This window comes from Lithobates pipiens, unplaced genomic scaffold, assembly GCF_037356315.1.
Source record: "Lithobates pipiens isolate NorthernLeopardFrog02 unplaced genomic scaffold, aLitPip1_a1.2 Scaffold_18, whole genome shotgun sequence".
Taxonomy (NCBI): Eukaryota; Metazoa; Chordata; class Amphibia; order Anura; family Ranidae; genus Lithobates; species Lithobates pipiens.
In genome coordinates, this window is record NW_027507758.1 from 365265940 (window position 1) to 365279218 (window position 13279).

The following is a 13279-nucleotide window of genomic DNA, read 5'->3' on the forward strand; positions in this document are numbered from 1 at the left end:
TACCGCACCCAAGCCTATGTACCGTAGCACCCTAGACAGACCAAGTTACCAGTCCTTATAAGAACTTTTGTGGAACAAGTGAGTTGTGAATGATTAGCAGACTGCAGCAGAAGGGCAGCAGTCAAGTATAATATTCTTTCTATATTTGGAAGAAAGAATATTATACGTGTACAAGCCTATTACCGTACCACTGATACCAGTCCTGAAAAGAACCTTTGTGGAACTAATAGTAACAGCAAGTCTTTAAAATTATCCTCACTGCCTGACACACTGCTTCCTGCCTGTCCCTATACAAATTGGCAAAAAAGAGTAGGCTGGAACGATTAGCTGGAACAGCTCTTTTGTGGACCTGATAGTAACAGCTAATGATGATGATGATGATGATGATGAAGAAAGACTAATCTGGCTGAGCTGTCCCTAAAATAGCAGCATACAGCGCTCTGTCCCTTTATCTAAACTGACAAAAGAAACTCAGGCTGCTGACCTAACACCTATACCAGTCCTGAAAAGAACTTTTGTGTACCAAATAGCTAGCGTTTTCTCTGTCCCTACTCCACACAGGATCCTTTCCCTACAGTGACAGAAGAAAGAATGTAAAATGGCCACCGGATCGGGTGTATTTATAGGTTAGGGGGAATGTCCAAGTGTCCATGAGCTGTCATGTCTCAATTGGTTGTCCTGTAACACATGATAAACGTGTCACGAAAGGTTAAAGTTCTTGTATACATTAAACACGTAAGTCCGCCGGGGCGAACGACGGAAAAAGGCGTTCGAACCCGCGGACGGCGAAAGTCGGAAATTCGCCGCGAAATGACCGCCGGGCGAACCGTTCGGCCATCACTAGTTACTATATTCATGCAACACAATAAACTTCTGATAAAAACATTCTTTAAAACCACTGATAAATGGGTTTTATACCAGTTGGGAGTTGTCGTCATCCCAACTGGTTACAATCAGTTCCTTAAAAGTAAATTTCAATGAATTTGACTATTTTATTCTGCAGGCATTCACTCTGAAAGATCGCTTTGTGGAAAAGGGTGTAAAGTATGTAAGCATTCAAAAACTGAGGACTGATTCCTTTTACATATCATACTACCAAATGTACCTTTCCCATTAAGGAGTTCATTACATGTGAAACTGTAGGTGTCATATACCTCTTGAGGGTTCCAATATAGTAAGAGAACCACATGGGCACGTAAAGTGATAGCAGAATATCTTGCGAAGATCAGGAAAGATTTTAACCACTTCCCCACCGGTGCATGCTGATGTATGTCAGCAGAATAGCATGGACAGGCAAATGGGCGTACCTGCATGTCCCTTTAAATTTGCCGCCGTGCCATCTCGTGCACACTGCCGGTGGTGTGCGATGGTTGGGGCCTCTGTGAATCGGATCGTGGGTCCTGCGGACTCGAACGCTGCGGGGATACCCACGATCGTCTCACAGGGAGGAAGAACGGTGAGATGCTAAAGTAAACAAGCATCTCCCTGTTCTACCTAGTGACAGTGTCACTGATCTCTGATCCCTGTCATTGGGAGCAGAGATCAGTGACGTCACACACAGCCTTGCCTCCCCACAGTTAGAAACGCACACCAGGACACACTTAACCCCTACACTGCCACCTACTGGTTAACCCCTTCACTGCCAGTGTCATTTACACAGGAATCAATGCATTTTATAGCAAAATGTAAAAAAAACTATTTTTTTCAAAATTGACGCTTTTTTTTTTTGGGTTTATAGCGCAAAAAATAAAAACCGCAGGGGTGATCAAATACCATCAAAAGAAAGCTCAATTTGTGGGGAATAAAGAATGTCAATTTTGTTTGGGAGTCACGTCGCATGACCACGCAATTGTCAGTTAAAGCGATGCAGTGCTGAATCGCAAAAAGTGCTCTGGTCTTTGGCCAGCAAAATGGTCCGGGGCTTAAGTGGTTAAAGGGCACAGTGTGTCAAAGCATTTTCGTGACTACCATGAGATCCGGCTTTATTGCAGGTCACAGGCATTGAGAAATTCACACCACAATGGAGGGGGAGCAATATGAAAAAAATCTATATCCCGTTGTGAAACCCATTGGTTTTTTTATTTACATACTTGTAGACCCTTGGGAATGAACATAGAATGGGATATTATTGTTTCATTGATAGTAGCTGATCTTTCTTTTTCCATTCGTGCTAGTGTTCGGTTTATTTATTTTAGATTATTATCATATACTACTGTTTACTCAATGGTTTCCTTTTAATATTTAATAGATATAATGCCTACTTTCATACTGGGTTATGTTATATTATGTTCAGTTCTACCTACCAATACATTGGGTTTATGATAAATTGTGAAGGTGGAAATGTGAGGACAGTTGCTGATGCTGGCCAATACACATGACCACCTATAGTGGTTAATGGACTATCTCAGTACTGATAAAATGACCAAATGATTATGATAAAAGATCAAGCTTTAATGCAATTCAAAAATAGAACAAACTTACGGAGTTATTAAAAGAAATGCCACAAACTGACTACTAACGGGTTCCCCCGTAGAGCTTCTGTTGGTGTGGAGTAAAAATTGTTTCCTATACTGGTTTTGCTGTATAAACCACTTCCTCATGAGGTGTGGTCTATGAAACAAGTAATACATTTAGACAAAGCATAATTACATTTTAACCACTTCAGCCCCGGACCAATAAACAGCCTAAGGACCAGAGGTCTTTTTACAATTTCGCACTGCACTGCTTTAACTGGTAATTGCGCGGTCATGCAATGTTGTACCCAAACAAAATTTGTGTCCTTTTCTTCCCACAAATAGAGCTTTCTTTTGATGGTATTTTATTGCCTCTGTGATTTTTATTTTTTGCGATATAAATGGAAAAAGACCGAAAATTTTGAGAAAAAATGATATTTTCTACTTTTTGTTATAAGAAAAATCGAATAAACTCAATTTTAGTCATACATTTAGGGCAAAATTTATTCAGCCACATGTCTTTAGTAAAAAAAAATGTCAATAAGCGTATATTTATTGGTTTGCGTAAAAAGTTATAGCGTCTACAAACTAGAGTACATTTTCTGGAATTTACACAGCTTTTAATCTGCCTATCTCATTTCTTGAGGTGCTAAAATGGCAGGGCAGTACAACCCCCCCCCCCCCCGCAAATGACCCCATTTTGGAAAGTAGACACCCCAAGGAAGTTGTGGAGAGGCATGTTGAGCCCATTGAATATTTTTTTTTTTTGTCCCAAGTGATTGAATAATGACAAAAAAAAAAAAAAAAGTTTACAAAAAGTTGTCACTAAATGATATATTGCTCACACATGCCATAGTTATATGTGGAATTGCACCCCAAAATATATTCACCTGCTTCTCCTGAGTACGGGGATACCACATATGTGGGACTTTTTGGGAGTCTAGCTGCGTACGGCACCCCGAAAACCAATCACTGCCTTCAGGATTTCTAAGGGTGCAAATTTTTGATTTCACTACCTATCACAGTTTCGAAGGCCATAAAATGCCAAAATAACACAAACCCCCCCCCCCCCCAAATGACCCCATTTTGGAAAGTAGACACCCCAAGCTATTTACTGAGAGGCATGTTGAGTCCATGAAATATTTTATATTTTGCAGTTGCAGGAATTAAAAAAATTTTTTTTTTTTTTTTTGCACAAAGTTGTCACTAAATGATATATTGCTCACACATGCTATGGGCATAAGTCAAATTACACCCCAAAATAAATTCTGCTGCTTCTCCCGAGTACGGGGATACCACATGTGGGGGACTTTTTGGGAGCCTAGCCATGTACGGGACCCCGAAAACCAAGCACTGCCTTCCGGATTTAAATATAAAATGCTACCAAAAAAACTGTTAGCGATCGCAGGGATCAGGCCTGACTCTGCGATCGCTGCAGTTATGTGTTTAGTGTTTTGTAAGTGACAGTGATCGATCGATACTGCACTTGGGTGGACTGGGCAGAGGGACAAAACGCAGGTGCTAGCAGGTATCTGGGATGATCCCGCTAACAATGCGTTTTTTTGGAACCCTAAACTGCTGGGGATGCTAGTATAGATCTGATCAGATCAGATATTGATCTGTTCAGATTCTATACCACTACGGGAGGTTTATGCTTTGCTTGTGGGTGTTAGCAGTACTGGCACTAACCTAGCGCTGCCTGGGGCGATGCAGACCCTGACCCTAAAACCTAATTGATATCACCCGCCGGGTGATCAGGGGGTTAAACCTTTATTGGGTAATAAATGGTGGGTGCCCTGATGCTATAAAAAGCAAACTAACCAGAGTCACCCGTAACACTTATACGGTGATCACTGGTGAAAGGGTTAACTAGGGGCAATCAGGGGGTTCAAATTTTTATTAGGTAGTATATGGGGGTCCCTGGCGCTATATAAAAACCTGACGGGGAACCTAAATAACTAACTGGCTAACCAGCGTCACCAGTGACACTTATACTGTGATCGCTGGTGAAAGGGTTAACTAGGGGCAATCAGGGGGTTAAAACCATTATTGGGTAGTATATCGGGGTACCTAGCGCTATAAAAACCTGGCGGTGAACCTAAAAAAAAAAACTAGCTACCTAGCGACACTAGCCACACTAATGCAGCGATCAGAAAAATGATCGCTTAGTGACACTGGCAAAAGGGGGTGAAAGGGTTAACTAGGGGCAATCAGGGGGTTAAACCTTTATTGGGGGTGATAGGGGGCTACCCTGGACCTAACACTAACTGCCCTGACAGTTTTTACTTTTACAACTGAGTAAACTCAGTAAATAAATGATCACTGCAATCAGTGACACTGTGACTGGGGGGGTCGATCGGGGGGGGGGGGGGGGGGGTTTGTGTGCCTGTGTGTACCTACATGTCAGTGTAGTGTTGGTGCACACTTACTTTCTGTCTTCTCCTCGTAGTCCGGTCAAAAAGACCACCCCGAGGAGAATGACATCACTTCCTCCTTCCTGTGTATACAATACACAGTGGGAGGAAGCTTCTCATTGGCCAGGAGCGATCGAGAGGGGGTGGCCAGAAACCAACAGCCATCCCCTCATCACGGATCGCTCCTGCAGCGAACCGGACCGCCGTATCCAGGGGGAGGGGGTCCGATCGGACCCCCCACCCGCTGGAAGGCAGGTACGTACATGTACGTGCTTGTGCCTGCCTGTGCCATTGTGATGACGTACAATGGCAATACGGCGGTCCTTAAGTGGTTAAACAACATATTAAATCAAGAAGAAAGGAGTGGGAAAGGTGGAAAAAGGGGGGGGGGTGGAAAGGGGGAAAAAGAAAGGGGAAAGGGAGGGAGAATTGTCTATTTTGTGAGCACCTTTCCTCTCCTCACTCCCCCCCATCACTCCCTTTCCCCAGTTGTCTTCCAGGACAGCCCTCGAGAGATGGAGTCCCTCCCATCGACACAGGGAACGCATTGCCAATCAGTTCAAAAGGCGGACCTTCAGGTCCCTGGTCAGTCATTTGTGTTTCCTCCGTCGGAGGAACATGTTGCCAGGAACCAGGAGGACTACATCTCTCAGGGGCTGCCTGAAGAGTGTGAACCTGCGCTGGGGGGACTGGGTCCTGTCCGGCAGGTTCTCAGCTAGTCCATATGCAAGATTTTTTGGCTCGGGTACCGTCCGGCGTTGTAGGAGCAGACCCACCCGCTCCCTTCCTCTCCAGTGCTGAGGTGGCCAGTGTCAGGATGGCGTTAGTTCCCCCTGAGAGCAGTGTGGCAGTTCTGTGTCCTTCTCTGCGCTGATAGCTGTGGGGGTCGGTGACGCCGTTGCGTCATTTCCGGCGGAACTGTGTCATCCCTGTGTGCCGAGACTTCCGGTTCCGGGTCTCTGAAGGCACAGGGAGGAAGAGGGAAGCCCACGTTGTGCCTGTACGATCCCGCCAGCATCCAGCTGCACCGGACTAGCGGCGGGATCTGGATCTCAAGGGGGACCATGGAGGCTAATCCCCAGGACGCTCCGGTGGAGGCAGGCACCAGTCAAATCCAGGTAGGCTGCTGGGCATGCCATTACACTGGTGGTTGGTGGTGGTATTAAGGCTGGGACTTGTAGTACACCAGGGTGGTGTTCACTTAACAGGTCAGGAGATTGTTTGCGGTGGTGATACAGCACAGGTGTTCCCTAGGTATTAAAATTAATCACTAAGGATGCCCTCTTTCTTTCAGACTAAGGAAGCCCCAAGGGAAGACCAATCGGGCCACAGAAAATGTCCTAACTGTGGAAATAAGTTATCTTCAGGCTCTGGTAAAGCCTTCTGCAAACTGTATTGCAGGCATTCTCAAAACAGAGGCAGACTCCCCCTTGGCTAAGTTCCTTGGCTCCTTTAAAGAAGAGATGGCTTCAACTTTTAAATCCCTTCGTGATTTAATTACGGACGTAGGTACAGCTGCTTCCACCACTAAGGCAACCACAATCTCCTCACCATGCCTTACAACACCTAGTTCCGGGGAGCCCCATATAGTCAGGGAGCGTAGCCCCACGTTAGTTAGCCCTGAATCCTCTGATGTTGATTCGGACCAGGATGAGGATCAGGCTGTAGCCAACAAAGGCGCAAGGTATAAGCTTTCTCTTGAGGAGGTAGAGGAGCTATTAAGCGCCATTTATGATACGCTGGAAATTGATGAAAAAGAGACTCAATTATCCAGGCATGATTTAATGTATGAGGCTCTGGGGAAAAAGAAGGCGAACGTTTTTCCCATACATAAAGTACTTTCTGGTCCTTAAGGAATGGTCTGAACCAGATAAAAAAGTCTTCTTTACCAATTCCTTAAAAAGAAGATTCCCTTTTGACGAGAGCCCAGAGGCGGTCTGGAATAAAGATCCAAAACTAGACACACCGCTTTCCAAGGTCTCAAAGCAATCTGACTTAGCCTCCGAGGACATGAGTCACCTCAAGGATACAATGGACAGAAGGGCAGATGTGGTCCTAAAGAGGGCCTGGGATGCCTCCATGGCCGGGTTAAAACCAGCTCTAGCCACAGGCACTCCTAGGGCTGAGCTATTAAAGACCTTTCCTATGCTCTTTAAGGCCACGAGTTTTATCTCTGATGCCTCCACTGATTCCGTGAAAATTACGGCTAAAATGCCCGCACTTTCAGTGGCAGCTAGGAGAGTGGTATGGATGAAAACATGGGGTGGTGACACTGCGTCCAAAACTCGCTTGTGTAGTGTCCATTTTACAGGGGATTTGGGCTTTGGGCCTGAATTAGATACCGCCTTAGAAAGGACAGCAGATAAAAAGAAGACTTCCCATTAAAAAGAAAAATTTTCCAAGAAAATTTTTTCGTCCCTTTAAGGAACCCGCAAAAGGGGAGAAATTGAAGCCTAAAAAGCACTGGAGAGGTCAAAAAGGGAAGGGAAAAGGGGGCTTACTTTTTAGCCGCCTCAGTCGGACCCCTAAGCCCCAGTGACATCAGGCTTCCTGTGGGGGGAAGGTTATCGAGCTTTCTTCCACAATGGGAGAAGATAACCTCAAACAAATTTTGTTTTAAACATAATAAAAAGAGGGTATGCGCTACAGTTTCACAGCTGCCCACCCTCAAAATTTCTTGTAACAAAGCTCCCAAGCCACTCAGAGAAGGTCAGGGCTTTACCTGTGTTGATAGGGGAAATGGTGGATCAAGAGGTATTGACACCAGTCCCCATTCAGGAGCAGGGGGACGGTTTTTACTCTCATATATTTGTGGTAAAAAAGCCGTCCGGGAAGTTCAGACTGATTATGAACCTCCGCCCTCTGAATCTCTCTATCCGGTACAAGAAGTTTCGGATGGAGTCTATCTATTCAATAAAGAATCTCCTCCAAAAGGAGGTATTTATGGCTACCCTGGATTTAAGGGCAGCCTATCTGCATGTACCTATAAGGAAGGAATGCCAGAAATTTCTTCGGATGGCTATTCAGATAGATGCAAAAATGTATAATTTTCAGTGCAGAGCTCTTCCATTCGGACTGTCAGCCTCCCCGAGAATCTTTACCAAAGTTCTCGGGGAGGCACTAGTTCCATTAAGGCTTCAGTCGGTCTCGATCATTCCATATCTAGACAACTTACTTCTGACGGCCCACTCTGAGAAAAAGCTCTCTCAGGACTTAGAGTTAACACAGCTCAGTCTAGGTCAGCTGGGATGGATTATCAATCGGGAAAAATCCAAGACTGTTCCTACTCAGGAGATCCTATACCTAGACTACAAAGTCAGCTCAGTGGATCAGATGATAGTACTACCGGAGGAAAAGATTTTGAACCTATGGCACAGAATCTCTTTTCTCCAAATCTCTTGCAAGTGCACAGTAAGAGAGATCATGTCGGTGCTAGGCCTCATGACGGCAGCCATTCCAGCTGTGCAATGGGCCAGGTTCCATCAGAGACCTCCAGAGTTTCTTGCTGGAACACTTAAAGGGCAAGGAATTGGAGGAAGAGGTATAAATTCCCAGAAGATTAAAGCAGTCCCTCTGGTGGTGGAAGGACGCAGGGAACCTAAACAGGGGGGTTCTCTGGGTCTTGCCCATCGCCTCTACTCTGACCACAGATGCGAGCAGTTGGGGAGCTCATCTCAACTCAGACTGGGCCCAGGGCCGGTGGACTCAGGAAGAGGGGCTTCTCTCCTCCAATTGGAAGGAGTTAGCGACAATCCTCAGAGCTATACTGGCTTTCCAGACCTTGCAACAGGGTCATCATCTACAGGTCCACTCAGACAATATGACGGCTGTAGCATATCTAAACAAACAAGGAGGTACCAGAAGTCCTCGTTTAATGTTAGTGGCCAGGCACATTTTTCGGTGGGCAGAGTCCAACCTAAAATCCATTTCTGCGATTCATTTGGAGGGGAAGATGAACAGCACTGCAGAATTCTTGAGTCCACAATGAGTTTCGAATCAAGAATGGTCGCCACATCCCGAAGTTTTCAATCTGATACTAACTCACTGGGGAAGGCCAGTAGTGAATCTTTTTGCAAACAGGTCGAATGCAAAAGTTCAAAATTTTTGCTCTCTATGCCCTTTGGCAGTAGTTGCTTTACAAACTCCATGGACTTTCAGCCTGGCATATGCGTTTCCGCCACTCCACCTTATCCCAAGGGTTCTAGCAAAGTTCCTTGTGGAGGAAACTTGCTTAATCCTTGTGGTACCATTTTGACCCAAAAGGCCATGGTTTACAACGCTGCTGCAGCTGTCGGACCAGCCTCCACTGAGACTTCCCTGCAGACGAGATCTCCTGTCACAGGGACCTCTTTTTCACCCTCAGGTAACCTTGCTAAACCTCTCAGCGTGGTTACTGAGGAGGAAATCTTGAGAAGTAAGGGTCTGACAGACAGGGTGATTCAGACCCTATTACAGAGTAGAAAGCCAACCACCAGGGCTATATATAAGAAAGTCTGGAGAAAATTCAATAGTTGGATGGCTATGGGAGGAAGGGCATGGACACAGCTGATATCCTTCTTCAGTTTTTACAAGAGGGGGTAGACAAGGGGTTAACCCCTAGTATTATCGAGGTTCAGATAGCTGCCCTAAGTGTGTACTTAGAAAGACGTTTGCAGGAAGATCCTTTCATTTCTAGGTTTTGTAAGGCAATCTCTAGACGTAAACCAGTCAGTCAACAAAACTCCTTCCTGGGATCTAGCTGTCGTACTGAAAGCTTTCTTAGGATCTCCCTTCGAACCTATATCAGAGTCCTCTCTAAGACTGATCACATTCAAGATGGTCCTGTTGGTGTTGGTACCCCGTAGCAAATATGTAAAGCAGCCACGTGGTCCAGCTTTTCCACCTTTACAAATCATTATCGACTGGATCTAATGTCCAGTCAGGATCAGGCTTTTGGGAGGAAAGTCCTCCAGGTCGTGGTCCCACCCTAATCTGGTGAGTACTTGGGGATCCTCTCAAGGGCTGTCCTGGAAAACAACTGGGGAAAACCGGAGTTGGTACTCACCGGTAACTCCTTTTCCAGTGGTCTTCCAGGACAGCACGATCCCACACTTTATTTTTTCTCATAAGTTTAATACAAGAACGATATTGCTTGTTGTGGTTATGTTGTTGTTTTTTACAGTGCCATCCTTCAGTTCTTGGTAAATGACTGACCAGGGACCTGAAGGTCCACCTTTTGAACTGATTGGCAATGTGTTTCCTGTGTTGATGGGAGGGACTTCATCTCTCAAGGGCTGTCCTGGAAGACCACTGGAAAAGGAGTTACCAGTGAGTACTAACTCCGTTTTTTTTTTTGGGTCTCCTTCCCCCCCCGTTCCTTTTCCCCTCCCTCCCGTTCCTTTTCCCCTCCCTTCTCCCATACACTGCCTTCCCTTTTTCCTTTACATTCCTTCCTACCCCCCTCCTTTGTCCTGTTTTTATCACCACTTCACCCCCATTTCCCTCCCTTCCCTTTACACATCCTCCTCACCCCTCTTAATTTCCAGATTCTTCTCTGTTTTTTCCCCCTCTTTCAATCTTTTTCCCCTTCCCCCACTCCCCTTTTCTTCCCCTCCCCACATTTATCCTCTTACCATCCGCTTTTTTCTCTCCCCCCCCTCCCCCCCTTTCCACTTCTCCCACTTTTCTCACCCCCTTTCCACTTCTCCCCTCCTTTCCACTTCTCCCCTCCTTTCCACGTCTCCCCTCCTTTCCACTTCTCCCCTCCTTTCCACTTCTCCCCTCCTTTCCACTTCTCCCCTCCTTTCCACTTCTCCCCCCCTTTCCACTTCTCCCCCCCTTTCCACTTCTCCCCCCCTTTCCACTTCTCCCCCCCTTTCCACTTCTCCCCCCCTTTCCACTTCTCCCCCCTTTCCACTTCTCCCACCTTCCCCCCCCCTTTCCACTTCTCCCACCTTCCTCCCCTTACCCTTTCCACTTCTCCCACCTTCCTCCCCTTACCCTTTCCACTTCTCCCACCTTCCTCCCCTTACCCTTTCCACTTCTCCCACCTTCCTCCCCTTACCCTTTCCACTTCTCCCACCTTCCTCCCCTTACCCTTTCCACTTCTCCCACCTTCCTCCCCTTACCCTTTCCACTTCTCCCACCTTCCTCCCCTTACCCTTTCCACTTCTCTCACCTTCCTCCCCTTACCCTTTCCACTTCTCTCACCTTCCTCCCCTTACCCTTTCCACTTCTCTCACCTTCCTCCCCTTACCCTTTCCACTTCTCCCACCTTCCTCCCCTTACCCTTTCCACTTCTCCCACCTTCCTCCCCTTACCCTTCCCCCCTTCCCTCCCTAGAATTTTTTACACGTCCCATCTTGGTGACACCAAAAGGATGTATAGATCAATTCAACTTCTGGTGTCACCCGCATCCACTTTTGTATTTAAATGCTATTAGCAGATGTCTTGGGGAGTCTCTTTTCCCAGCTAAAGCCTATTGCGGAGAAACTAATCTGGTGGAGCACACTGTGAGGCCGCGTACACACGCGCGGACTGTTTGCCCAACTTTGTCCGTCCAACAGTTTCGGCAAACAGTCCGCTCAAACTTAGCATGGACGGACATGGCCACACACGACGGACGAACAGTTTGCTGAAACCGTGCGCGATGACGTGAACGGCACGTACGACGGGACGAAAAATACGACGTCCTATACACTGCATTATAGCTTTCGGCGTGAAAATCCTTTCTGAGCATGCGCGCAACTTTGTTTGACGAACAAGCCTACACACGAGCGGACTGTTCGCTGAAACAAGGTTTCAGCGGACAGTTTTACGGAATTTCCGAAAGACCTTGTCCGTCCAACTGTCCGCTGAAACTGTCCGCTGAAAGCCCACACACGAGCGGACTGTCCGCCCAAACACTGTTCAGCGGACAAAGTTGGGCGAACAGTCCGCGCGTGTGTACGCGGCCTGAGACGTCAAACTGTTTGAGCTGGTTGGTGCAAACCACTGCTATGTTTTTCACATGCATTTATTTTTGCTTATGTTTGTTTGCCTTGATGTAAGCTTTTAGTGTGCTGTTTTAATACATATTTTGAAACCTATTGTACTACGAGGCTATCCTCTTCTTCCCTTTTACTCTGGGATTTATCCTTGAACTGCCAGATTGGATTTCAGCTTTTCCAAAAATACTGTGATTCCTGCATCCATTGAAAAACTGGATCCACTTTTACAGCTTAAGGTGTTGGCGTCTGAAGGGATCGTTGTCCAGTGTCTGATACTGCTGTTATCTGGAATTTGGTTTGTTTTTACAGTCTGTTGGAGCATGGTGAGATTATTATCCAATGCTTGGAACTACTGCTATCTGGTAAATGTATGTGATGATGGAATATTAAAGTTTTTGTGTTTTGAAGAGCACTGAAGTTGCCTTAAATTTGGTTCACCCAGTTCCCTTGAAGAGCACAGAAGTTTTTCACATACTTGGTTCATGTCGTTCACTTTTGTGTAAGGGTTTGCCAGTTGGAAATTTTTTATGCACATCTTTGTATGCACATTTTTTTATGCACCTTTTATGAATTGAATCGTATATTTTTCACTGAGTCATTTCATTTTTTTATTTGTATACACTTGTTTTTGCAGGAGTGCACTTTATGCCCTTAAATTTTTGTCATTTGTATTTTTGCACTGTGAATATTCCTTCTAGATTAGCGCACCTGTTTCTTTTTAATTTTCTATGCTTTATGGTAAGGGTTCTGACCCTTTGGGTTGCAGCTTTTCTTCATACATATACATATATATATATATACATATACATACATATATATATATATATATATATATATATATATATATATATATATATATATATTCATTTAGTTATTCAACAACACAAAACTCCAAAGCTAAATTTTTTCATTTCAGTCTTATTAAAAACAACCCCCTATTTGAGTCAGATTAAAAACAAGTGATTTCAATTGATGTCCAGCGCAGCTGAAAAAACTTCTGCAGAGAGGTTCACCTAATTACGATTTTAAAATCGGCGCACAAAGAAACTCAACACAAATGAATGAAAAATAAATAAATTAAAAACTATAACATTTAATCAAAAAGCACAGAAATAAAGTTATTAATATCCAGCACAACAGTGAGGAATGCACTTATTGTTCAGGCAGATAAAAATCCAATCTGACTGAACAATAAGTGCATTCCTCACTGTTGTGCTGGATTTTAAGGACTTTATTTCTGTGCTTTCTTTTGATTAAATGTTATATTTTTAAATTTATTTTTAACTAATTTGTGTTGAGTTCCATTGAGTGCTGATTTTAAAATCGTATTCATTTAGTTATGTGTTTGATTTCTCCATTTCAGTAGTCACACTTCCCTTCACCAGGAGAGTAGGACAAGCGCAGGAATATTAACCCTTTTTGACAGAATAATGAAACTGTCAAA